Raw genomic sequence first — 12,100 nt, 5'->3', positions numbered from 1 at the left:
TGATATTGCCTTTAAATATTATATTTATACTATTTATACTGCAGTATATCTTTACCTCAACTGTTGGTATCAATCATCAATTGTAGAATACTTGCCAAGGCAAAGAAATTTATATACGTTAAACATACCCTTTTTTTTCCTATAAAATACATGTTGATTTTCATGCTTCATCCTGTAAGTAGAAAACCTGCTTCCTGAGGAAGAGTTCTCTCTAAAAAGCTTGCCATGAGCTTGACGCCTCAGTACTATAGTCAAATCTCCCTCAAATATAAAGATTCATATAAAAGTCTAGATTGTTATCTACAGAACTTCACTAACAGTCTGGGTGCCTTAACCTATGTCTAAGGCATTATGGTGATGGGTAGGGATTTCTTTTACATTCCATTGTTCTTAAATCTAGAAGTTATAAGAACACTTTTAAGAGTATTTTTATAAAGGATTCAGTGAACTCCAGCTACGATTCCATTTTCACTGAGTGCACAAGAAACTGAGACTTGATGACGTGACTTATGGCTGCACCACTGGACCATGAAGAGTAGCCACATCTGACTCTGAGCCTCTTGCTTTCCATCCTTGTACAGTGAGCCCTCCATATCTGCGGGTTCTGCATCCAAGGATTCAACCAACCACAGATCAAAAATACTCCAGGGGCTTCCCTGGTGGCGCAGTGGTTGAGAATCTGCCTGCCAGTTCAGGGGACATGGGTTCGAGCCCTGGTCTGGGAAGATCCCACATGCCGCGGAGCAACTAGGCTCATGAGCCACAACTACAGAGCCTGCACATCTGGAGCTTGTGCTCCGCAACAAAGAGAGGCCGTGATAGTGAGAGGCCCGCGCACCGCAACGAAGAGTGGCCCTTGCTCGCCACTACTAGAGAAAGCCCGCGCACAGAAACAAAGATCCAACACAGCCAAAGATAAATAAATAAATAAATAAAAATACTCCAAAAAAATTCCAGAAAATTCCTAAAAGCAAAACTTGAATTTGCTGTACACTGGCAGCTATTTACATATCATTTGCATTGTATTAGGTATTACAAGTAATCTAGAGATGATTTAAAGTATATGAGAGTATGTGCATGGGTTATATGCAAATACTACACCACTTTATATAAGGGACTTGAGCAATCCCTGGATTCTGGTACCTGAAGGGAGTCCTGGAGCTAATCTCCTGTGGGTACTGAGGGACCACTGTACTTGTTCTATGCTTTATTTCTAAAAGATGACAAAGGTCACCCCTAATTAAGCAAGCAGGAGCTCTCGAACATTCTCAGCTATAGGCTACAAGAGCCACAGCAGCCCAAACAACCATATGCCCACATAAAAATGATCCAAACTCTGCTCTCTGCTCCTCTCCCTCATTCTTTCTTCCATTACTTGCAAGTTTTGCCTTCATAGGCAAAGGAGGAATTTCAACTGTCCCTTTTCCTCTTCTATGTGAAAGAAGAGAACATGGTCATTCTAGCAGCCACAGGCAACCAGTGTCATCCTGGGACCCTGGAGCATATGAATTCAAACTTGATTCTGAGTCTACTTCATGAAATTCTTAGGCATGAAACTGTTCTACTTCTTTTTTTAAAAAATATTTAATTAATTAATTTATTTATTTAGGCTGTGCTGGGTCTTAGTTGCAGCACGCGGGATCTTCGCTATGGCGTGTGGCCTTCTTAGTTGTGGCACGCGTACGGGATATAATTCCCTGACCAAGGATTAAACCCGGGCCCCCTGCATTGGGAGCGCAGAGTCTTACCCAATGGACCACAAGGGAAGTCCCTATTATACTTCTGTCTTTTGATACTTGGCCACAAAAAAAATCAGTCGTATGATTTCTTCTCAGGAAATTAATGTAAAGGAATTAAATAGATCCTAGCCAAGTGGAGTGTCACCGTTCCTGTAGCACTTACAATGATTCTGAATTGTTGAGGTGGAGATGCCCAGCCACTAGTGGGACATACAGGTCAAACATTATGAGAGTGACCAGGGCCCAAAGCTAGAGGTACATGCCATGTTCACTTCAGTTGTGTTATCCCTGCCTCTCCTGACTACACACATAACGGTCCAGTGATACCAAGCCACTCTTTCACACCTCTGTGACTTGCCATTGACTTTCTCCCCATCTTGTCGGTCATGTGATAGCCTGTTGATTCCTCAAAACCCTATTTGAGCATCACTTGCTCCATGGACTTTCCTGACCACCCATCTGAAATCCACCTGCTTCCTTATATATTACTCTTATTGCATGAATCACATCTCATTTAGTTATTTGGCAATAAATCTAACTCTCCCACTAGATTATGATTGCTTAGGAACATGGACCATGTCTTACTCAGCTTTGAAACTCCATCCCATAGGACACTTTCTGCTACACCATTCTATAAGTATTTAAAATGACCTGGGCATCTGAAAACTGGGCATAAAGATGATAGAAGCCATAGAAATGGAAGTCATAACCTAGTGTGGAGTATTCCAAAGCCAGTGAAATAACTCACATTTTGTGTTTGACTACTACAGCTCTCCAATAGCACAAACAATGGAGAATTAGCTGGTCTTCCAAGAAGTTAAATGCAACTGTTTCTGAAATTATCAAATGCTGAACATCTGTTTGCAGAAAATAGGACAGTTTGATTAGTTCATTCATTCAACAAATATGTGTGGAGCACTCATGATGTGCCAGACACTGTTCTAGGCATTCAGTAAACAAAACAATAAATGAAATCAGTGAATAAAACAGACAAAAAAATCCCTGTCCTCATGGAACTTATGGTCTAGAAGAGAAAACAGCCAAGAAACAAGATAAATAATTGACCAGAGAAGCTCTACAGAGAAAAATAAAATCAGAGGAAGGAGATTAGATAGGGAAAAGCTTACCAAGGGCCTGGGGTAAAGAACTATCAAAATGACATGCTGTTTGATTATTTTTCCTCAAGCTCTGCTGGAGCTGCTAAAATTACAGTGTTGGGAATGATCACTTCATCAATTTGCTGAGACCTTATTCCTTGTGAAGGAAAATAAGTAACAGCAGCAGGAGGAAATGAAGCCTCTGGCTGCGTCTTTCAAGCCCATCAGAAAGCAGGGTTCCAGCAAGCGATGCACAGGTGCTGGAAGCCCACATGTCCCAGATGGGAACATTCAGTTCTTAGGCCCAGATGATAGTCCCCTGCCGTTCTGATTTCCAGATACAAGCATGTCTCCAAGGCCCCCGGATACTTCGCGGAGTTTTCGAGACAAGCGTCTCCACGTGCTTGAAGGCAGGCTCCCTTGTCAGCTTGGTTCATCCTCACACGCACACCCACCCCTGCTGACCACGACCACGACAGTTCAGCTCACTGCTGGGACCCACCCTGGCACCAGAGTCCTGGGAGGGGAGGAAGACCCCGTTCTCCCCGTGATACCTCCTTGTGGAGCTGCTCCAAGTGCTTCCCTAAATCCCCACAACACACCTGAGACCAGGCGTCACTTGGGATAAGACTCAATCAACACACCGGGGAGACAGTACAAGGTAGGATGTAACTTAAAGCAGCAGCCCCAAGGGGCTCTGCTTCCAGCGCCTTAACCCACACCTGACCCCAGGCGCTCTCACCTCTCCGCCTGCCACCCCCGCCCCCCCAGGCTCAGACTCCACTCCGGGAACAGTGAACGCCTCCCGCAGGGAAGGGTCTGACCCAGCCCACCTCACTCCCACTCCCCAGCTTCAGAACGTGAAGAACAACTGCGCTGCTGGCAGGAGGCGGAAGACCCACCTTCACGCCCTGGCCGCGTGGCTCCACCCCAAGACCCAGAAGATCATCACACCAGGGACGCGCGCGGATTCGTTGCCGTAAATCCTAGTCATCTCGGGAAAAATCACCACGCCGCCTCTGTGGGCACAGCGGGTGCCAGCCCTATGTCGGGCTTCCTCGCCTTCCCTTCCCATCCCTGTGCTCACGTCAAGGGTGGCAGACGCCTCTGCCATCCCCGTGGTTATCAGTCATCCTGTCTGCTGAAAAGCTGATTGGTGACATTTTCATATGAATGTTTCAGACAGAGTTGCTCCACTGTAGATTTGCATAATGAAGTCTTTTATCTCCTTATCTGGCATTAGAGGCTTTCTCTCCTGTTACAAGGATTTCAGGCATCAGCAGGTAGGTGGAAGCTATTTTTGGAATACGGAAGAGACTGAAATGCTGCTACCACAGTACAAAAAAAGCCTAACCCTGAAAGTCACCTGACCTTGTTGTTCCCTGGTGGTTGGAGTGTACGGGTCGTTTCCCCACGTGGTCCCTGCTTCCCTGGGGAGGCTTGGGTGCTGCGCTCCCAGGAGAGTCAGAGATGGGAGCTCTGCCTGGATTCAGAAGGGCTCTTCCAGGGAGCCTCCTCCAGCCTGACCCTTCCTTCCCCCGTCTCTCTCCCCCTCCACCACTTCAAAGCTGTCTGAATCTCATCTTTTCTTCTCAGAGAATCCCCACTCCCATTCCTTGGTTTCCAAGCCCGTCAAGCAGTTTTCTGAAGAAATTCCCAAGATGGTGTGTGGTATCCATTTTGTCTCAATCCTGTAATGCGCAGCTTTGCCAGGAACTTTGTGCCCAAGGAAGACCCGAGGGAGCATCCAGGAGGTGCCAGCCAGGGAGAAGGGACCCTGCCTTTCTGGGGGCTGGATTCCCATATACGCCAAACGGACAAGAGTTGAAGACGCTGAGTGAGGAAGGGCCAAACTGGGGAGTACTGGGCAAACAAACAAGACCACTGGATGTGGTGGTGTTCGCTGCTTTTCCTGATGTCCTTCAGTTTCTCTGCTGCTCCCTCATCTACAGGGGAAAACTAAAAGGAAACAGGCACAACTATCAATTCTGTCTGAGCCACAGATAGTGTGCTGACTGCCGCAGAGATGGGCGGTTCAAATTACTTTGGCGAAAAGGGCTATCCGATGGTCTGAAATTAAACATGCTCTGGAAGGAGCAGCTGCCGGGGAGCGGTGGGGGGAGGACCACCCATCGCTGGGATCTGCTGGAGCTGCCCTCTGGGACCCCGCACACGAGGAACACACACTCCAGAACAGGGCTTCCCTTCTAGAACTGCATGAAACTGAACATTCAGCTCGAAAAAGACTTGGAAGTGGCAAAGGCGAGTGGATTTCTTCTTAGTTTTCTATCAGTTTGCAGTGGTTCCAGTATAAACCCAGCAGCGTATGTTTATACCCAGAAGCATAAAAAACATCAAAGCAGTGATGCAGCATAAAAAACATCAAAGCAGTGATGCAGCATTTCAAACAAAAAAAAATGCAGCAGCAATTTGGCTGCCTTGTTCACTTTTCAGACGGTTGTGTAGCTGTCCTGATCTTCCCCATAAATCTCAAAATTCACATTTAACAGAGCCCTGCTCCCCCGTATTACTGATGCTGCAAAGCAGGCATCAAGGAGGATCCTTTACATGAAATGAAGGAATTTTAACCAGTCATACATACAGCAACAGTTGTCACTTCTTGAAACTGAGTAAGAACAAGAGGGGGACAGTTTTTCTCTGAGAAGACAGAACACTTTGCAATTTTTGTTCAAGGATTGGGGAGTATAAAATGAACAGCTGCTCGTGTTCTCATATTCCAGTGTCAAGATGTTATGCAGAGATCAGAAATAGACCCAAGGTGACGTCCATCATGTGAGCCATGCAAATGAGGAAAAGACTCTCCAGCGGCAGTAATTCCCAGGACAAGGGTCAGGCCACTGAAACGGGACAAAGGAATCAAGGCCAGAAGAGGCAGCAAGTAGGATGGCAGTTCTCCACGGCATTCTCCAAGTGGAATTTCAAAGGCTAATGAGGGGAACCATAGTGAACCAGAACTTCAAACCTAGAAGTGTAAATGTCCAGGGAACGTTCTGATGCCCTGTATGCTATGGGTTCTTTATCTTCCTACTTCAGATCGTCACCAATCACACATGGAATAAACCTCCCATTAGGTAAAAAGTGATAAGACAATAGTGACAGCTGTGTGCATTGGGGCCTTACTGTTTACCAACGATTTTCCATACACACTCACATACATGTATATGTGTATGCACAATGTAGGTATCAATCCTCACAACAACCCAATGACATAGATACTGTTATATCTATTTTTTAGAAGAGTAAGTTGAGGCTAAGAAAGGACTGGTGACTTTCCTGATGTCACCCAACCAGGACACACTCAGGCAATCTGAGCTTTGCTTCGCTGCTTCCCTTAATGAGGAGGGTTCCTCTATGACAGAATGATGAAATCAGGAAGCTATGCTGGCTGGTAAGAACACCCAGCAGATTGGCTGAGTGGATCTTCTAAAGAGTGACACTTTGAGTATAATTGCAAATAGTCTCCAACAAGAAGAAGACACCGGGGCTTCCCTGGTGGTGCAGTAGTTAAGAATCCATCTGCCAGTGCAGGGGACATGGGTTCAAGCCCTGGTCCAGGAAGATCCCACATGCTGTGGAGCAACTAAGCCCATGCACCACAACTGCTGAGCCTGCGCGCTCTAGAGCCCACGAGCCACAACTACTGAGCCCACATGCCACAACTACTGAAGCGGGAGCGCCTATAGCCTGTGCTCTGCAACAAAAGAAACCACCGCAATGAGAAGCCCATGCACTGCAATGAAGAGTAGCTCCTGCCCTCCACAACTACAGAAAGCCCACATGCAGCAATGAAGACCCAACACGGCCAAAAATAAAATAAATTTAAAAAAGAAGACAGCAAGACAGTGGGGTGCACAGCAAGCCCGCTGGTGAGGCCAGACTTGGAAGCAGCAAAGGGCACATGAGGGAGGGACAACATACCTCCAGCCAGGCTATTCTGTCCAGCCCTTTGCAGCACCTTCTAGGGGAGGGGAGCTGCTAATGTGAATCACCGAGCTCCGTGACATTGTTTGGAGGCGGTCACAGCATCGCCAGGTGGTACCCATCATGTGTGCTCCTTTCTCTGTGCACGCAGCTGGCCTGCTAAGTACAGCCGGATACACGGATAGATCCCCGTCCCGCCCTGTGGCATGACGGGGCCTGCTCAGTCCTAAGATTTAGGTTCAGAGGCAAATGGGAGTGCTTGTCCTTTACTATAATTCTCAGACATTTGCACAGCTATTAATAAAGACGTCTTTTGATACCCTTCTGCTGTTGTTCCTGTTCACAGAGAGCTTTCCGAGCCTGTGGGAAGGGTCACTGATAATAGATGATCAAGATCTCAGCATTCCTGGGGCCCTGGCAATAATTATATCTAATGACATTAAAATTATGTCCTGGGTAATAAGAACATACACGTTGATAACTACCTTAAATGTAAATGGATTAAATGCTCCAACCAAAAGACATAGACTGGGGGCTTGCCTGGTGGCGCAGTGGTTGAGAGTCCACCTGCCAATGCAGGGGACATAGGTTCGTGTCCCGGTCCGGGAAGATCCCACGTGCCACAGAACGGCTAGGCCCGTGAGCCATGGCTGCTGAGCCTGTGCGTCCGGAGCCTGTGCTCCGCAACAGGAGAGGCCACAACAGTGAGAGGCCTGCGTACCACAAAAAAAAAAAAGAAGACCTGTATATATGCTGTCTACAACAGACCCACTTCAGACCTAGGGACACATACAGACTGAAAGTGAGGGGATGGAAAAAGATATTCCATGCAAATGGAAATCAAAAGCAAGCTGGAGTAGCAATTTTCATATCAGACAAAATAGACTTTAAAACAAAAGACTATTACAAGAGACAAAGAAGGACACTACATAATGATCAAGGGATCAATCCAAGAAGAAGATATAACAATTGTAAATATTTATGCACCCAACATAGGAGCACCTCTATACATAAAGCAAATGCTAATAGCCATAAAAGGGGAGCTCAACAGTAACACAATAATACTAGGGGACTTTACCACCCCACTTTCACCAATAGATCATCCAAAATGAAAAAAAAATAAGGAAACACAAGCTTTAAATGACACATTAAACAAGATGGATTTAATTGATACTTATAGGACATTCCATCCAAAAACAACAGAATACACTTTCTTCTCAAGTGCTCATGGAATATTCTCCAGGATAGATCATATCTTGGGTCACAAATCAAGCCTCGGTAAATTTAAGAAAATTGAAATCCTATCAAGTATCTTTTCCGACGACAACACTATGAGACTAGATATCAATTACAGGAAAAAAACTGTAAAAAATACAAACACATGGAGGCTAAACAACACAATACTAAATAACCAAGAGATCACTGAAGAAATGAAAGAGGAAATCAAAAATACCTAGAAACAAATGACAATGAAAACACGATGACCCAAAACCTATGTGATGCAGCAAAAGTGGTTCTAAGAGGGAAGTCTACAGCAATACAATCTACCTCAAGAAACAAGAAACATCTCAAATAAACAACCTAACCTTACACCTAAAGCAATCAGAGAAAGAAGAACAACAAAGACAAAAAACCAAAGTTAGCAGAAGGAAAGAAATCATAAAGATCACATCAGAAATGAATGAAAAAGAAATGAAGGAAATGATAGCAAAGATCAATAAAACTAAAAGCTGGTTCTTTGAGAAGATAAACAAAATTGATTAGCCACACTCATTAAGAAAAAAAGGGAGAAGACTCAAATCAACAGAATTAGAAATGAAAAAGGAGAAGTAACAACTGACACTACAGAAATACAAAGGATCATGAGAGATTACGACAAGCAACTATCTGCCAATAAAATGGAAAACCTGGAAGAAATGGACAAATTCTTAGAAAATCACAACCTTCCGAGACTGAACCAGGAAGAAACAGAAAATATAAACAGACCAATCACAAGCACTGAAAATGAAACTGTGATTAAAAATCTTCCAACAAACAAAAGCCCAGGACCAGATGGCTTCACAGGCAAATTCTATCAAACATTTAGAGAAGAGCTGACACAGCCTTCTTGAGCTCTTCCAAAATATAGCAGAGAGAGGAACACTCCCAAACTTATTCTACGGGGCCACCATCACCCTGATAACAAAACCAGACAAAGATGTCACAAAAGAAGAAAACTACAGGCCAATATCACTGATAAACATAGATGCAAAAATCTTCAACAAAATACTAGCAAACAGAATCCAACAGCTCATTAAAAGGATCATACACCATGATCAAGTGGGGTTTATCCCAGGAATGAAAATATTCTTCAATATATGCAAATTATCAATGTGATAAACCATATTAACAAATTGAAGGATAAAAACCATATGATCACCTCAATACATGCAGAAAAAGCTTTCAACAAAATTCAACACCCACTTATGATAAAAACTCTCCAGAGAGTAGGCAGAGAAGGAACTTACCTCAACATAATAAAGGCCATATATGACAAACCCACAGCCAATATCATTCTGAATGGTGAAAAACTGAAACCATTTCTACTAAGATCAGGAACAAGACAAGGTTTCCCACTCTCACCACTATTATTCAACATAGTTTTGGAAGTTTTAGCCACAGCAGACAGAGAAGAAAAAGAAATAAAAGGAATCCAAATCGGAAAAGAAGAAGTAAACCTGTCACTGTTTGCAGATGACATGATACTCTATATAGAGAATCCTAAAGATGCTACCAGAAAACTACTAGAGCTAATCAATGAATTTGGTAAAGTAGAAGGATACAAAATTAATACACAGAAATCTCTTGCATTCCTATACACTAATGATGAAAAATCGGAAAGAGAAATTAAGGAAACACTCCCATTTACCATCACAACAAAAAGAATAAAATACCTAGGAATAAATCTACCTAAGGACACAAAAGACCTGTATGAAGAAAACTATAAGACACTGATGAAAGAAATTAAAGATGATACAGACGGAGACATATACCATGTTCTTGGATTAGAAGAAGCAACATTGTGAAAATGACTATACTACCCAATGCAATCTACAGATTCAATGCAATCCCTCTCAAACTAAAGCATTTTTCACAGAACTTGAACAAAAACGTTCACAATTTGTATGGAAACACGAAAGACCCCGAATAGCCAAAGCAATCTTAAGAAAGAAAAACGGAGCTGGAGGAATCAGGCTCCCTGACTTCAGACTATACTACAAGTCTACGGTAATCAAGACAATATGGTACTGGCACAAAAACAGAAATATGGATCAATGGAACAGGATTGAAAGCCCAGAGATAAATCCACACACAAATGGTCACCTTATCTTTGATAAAGGAGGCAACGATATACAATGGAGAAAAGACAGCCTCTTCAATAAGTGGTGCTGGGAAAACTGGACAGCTACATGTAAAAGAATGAAATTAGAACACTCCCTAACACCATACACAAAAATAAACTCAAAATGGATTAAAGACCTAAATGTAAGGCCAGACACTATAAAAGTCTTAGAGGAAAACATAGGCAGAACACTCTATGACATAAATCACAGCAAGATCCTTTTTAACCCACCTCCTAGAGAAATGGAAATAAAAACAAAAATAAACAAATGGGACCTAATGAAACTGGAAAGCTTTTACACAGCAAAGGAAACCATAAACAAGATGAAAAGACAACTCTCAGAATGGGCAAGAATATTTGCAAACAAAGCAACTGACAAAGGATTGATCTCCAAAATATAAAAGCAGCTCATACAGCTCAATATCAAAAAAACCAACAACCCAATCCAAAAATGGGCAGAAGACCTAAATACACATTTCTCCAAAGAAGATATACAGATTGCCAACAAACACATGAAAGGATGCTCAACATCACTAATCATTAAGAGAAATGCAAATCAAAACTACAACGAGGTATTACCTCACACCAGTTAGAATGGCCATCATCAAAAAATCTACAGACAATAAATGCTGGAGAGGGTGTGGAGAAAAGGGAACCCTCCTACACTATTGGTGGAATGTAAATTGATACAGCCACTATGGAGAACAGTATGGAGGTTCCTTATAAAACTAAAACTAGAACTACCATACAACCCAGCAATCCCACTACCAGGCATATACACTGAGAAAACCGTAATTCAAAGAGTCATGTACCACAATGTTCACTGCAGCTCTATTTACAATAGCCAGAACATGGAAGCAACCTAAGTGTCCATCGACAGTTGAATGGGTAAAGAAGATGTGGCACATTTGTCCAATGGAATATTACTGAGCCATAAAAAGAAATGAAATTGAGTTATTTGTAGTGAAGTGGATGGACCTAAAGACTGTCATACAGAGTGAAGTAAGTCAGAAAGAGAAAAACAAACACCGTATGCTAACACATATATATGGAATCTAAAAAAAAATGCTTCTGAAGAACCTAGGGGCAGGACAGGAATAAAGACCAGACATGGAGAATGTACTTGAGGACATGGGGAGGGGGAAGGGTAAGCTGGGACGAAGTGAGAGAGTGGCATGGACATATATACACTACCAAATGTAAAACCGATAGCTAGTGGGAAGCAGCCGCATAGCACAGGGAGATCAGCTTGGTGCTCTGTGACCACCTAGAGGGGTGGGATAGGGAGGGTGGGAGGGAGACGCAAGAGGGAAGAGATATGGCTATATATGTACACATATAGCTGATTCAGTTTGTTATACAGCAGAAACTAATACACCATTGTAAAGCAATTATACTCCAATAAAGATGTTTAAAAAAAAATTATGTCCTGTTTCCTAAAAACAGGGCAAAATACCAAGAACAGATTCAAAAGATGGGCATAACACCTATGAGCAGCATTCAGAAGTCTGAAACCCAGCATGTATTGAAATTTTAAGAATGTATTGAGGACAGCAAAAAATAAGCAGTAATAATAAAGACTTGTAAAATGCATATTTAGTGCAAGAATAAAGAGAAGGAAGGGATAGACCTGTGCTTGACATGGATGATGTTATACCTGTAGAAGACAAAAAGAAAGCAAAAAGATTTCTTCCTTATAGCATCCTCAACTTTCCAACCATAAACATCTCCCTCCTGAATAATGTAGAATGATACCTGGTTCAGAGGGTGGTTTAAAAATATGTCCACAAATTACTCACCTCCAGCCTTCAAGAGGTGGAGCTTAGGGCTTCCCTGGTGGCACAGTGGTTGCGAGTCCGCCTGCCGATGCAGGGGACGCGGGTTCGTGCCCCGGTCCAGGAAGATCCCACATGCCGCGGAGCGGCTGGGCCCGTGAGCCG

The 12,100-nt window shown here is 43.3% G+C and overlaps 1 protein-coding gene across 3 annotated transcripts in view; it reads right to left on the bottom strand.

The window, feature by feature from the left end:
• KL (klotho) overlaps positions 1–12,100 on the bottom strand; it is a 79,525-nt gene that overhangs the window by 6,643 nt on the left and 60,782 nt on the right. For all 3 annotated transcript variants that reach the window (XM_032611033.1, XM_032611032.1, XM_032611035.1), the window contains exon 7: positions 2,488–2,596. The gene's annotated coding sequence lies outside the window, so the exon portion shown is untranslated. The remainder of the gene's footprint in view (positions 1–2,487; positions 2,597–12,100) is intronic.

Source organism: Phocoena sinus, chromosome 18, assembly GCF_008692025.1.
Source record: "Phocoena sinus isolate mPhoSin1 chromosome 18, mPhoSin1.pri, whole genome shotgun sequence".
In the NCBI taxonomy this organism is placed as follows: domain Eukaryota; kingdom Metazoa; phylum Chordata; class Mammalia; order Artiodactyla; family Phocoenidae; genus Phocoena; species Phocoena sinus.
This window is presented reverse-complemented; position numbering and strand designations above follow the sequence as displayed.